The sequence below is a fragment of the Diadema antillarum genome, unplaced genomic scaffold (genome assembly GCF_040938485.1).
Source record: "Diadema antillarum isolate AM-2024a unplaced genomic scaffold, OU_Dant_1.0 seq00000765_RagTag, whole genome shotgun sequence".
Taxonomy (NCBI): domain Eukaryota; kingdom Metazoa; phylum Echinodermata; class Echinoidea; order Diadematoida; family Diadematidae; genus Diadema; species Diadema antillarum.
This window is the reverse complement of record NW_027271655.1, coordinates 559763-560333: the sequence shown is the minus strand read 5'-3', so window position 1 is coordinate 560333 and position 571 is coordinate 559763.

The following is a 571-nucleotide window of genomic DNA, read 5'->3' as shown; positions in this document are numbered from 1 at the left end:
CATTCATAATTTCATATACATTTGACATCTACTGAGGCATATGATTACTTTGCGTAGAACTGCATCAAGACACTCATGTTTTGCTCCAGAGTTTTCTTGTGTTGAAATTGAAATAATTGTTTCCTCATAGGCTGATCACCTTTCTTTCCTGTGTTTCTCCTCTATTTGCTTAATCTCTCGTTCTCCTTTTTAAATTTCATACGTTTCATTTCCTACTTAAATCTTTTCTGCACATTTTCCTCATATTATTGTGCTTTTCAATAGCGATCTTTTTTTTCTCCCTACAAACACCACTGTATATCATACTAATAATTATATTATGCTGTATGAGTACTGTCCCAATCACCTCTTTGCAAGCACATTGCATATAATCACATATGGTATAGATCATAACCCATACCTAGTCTTACACACAAAAGAAGAAGAAGAAGAAGAAGAAAACAAAGTTCAAGCTGATTCAGTTAGACACATCTTGGAATAGTGTTGAAGCACCATGAGACTTAAACCCCCAGGCTCCATGATTTGACATTTCCCGTCGTTGGCAATCGCCGCTCTATAATCTGTCCTCTTG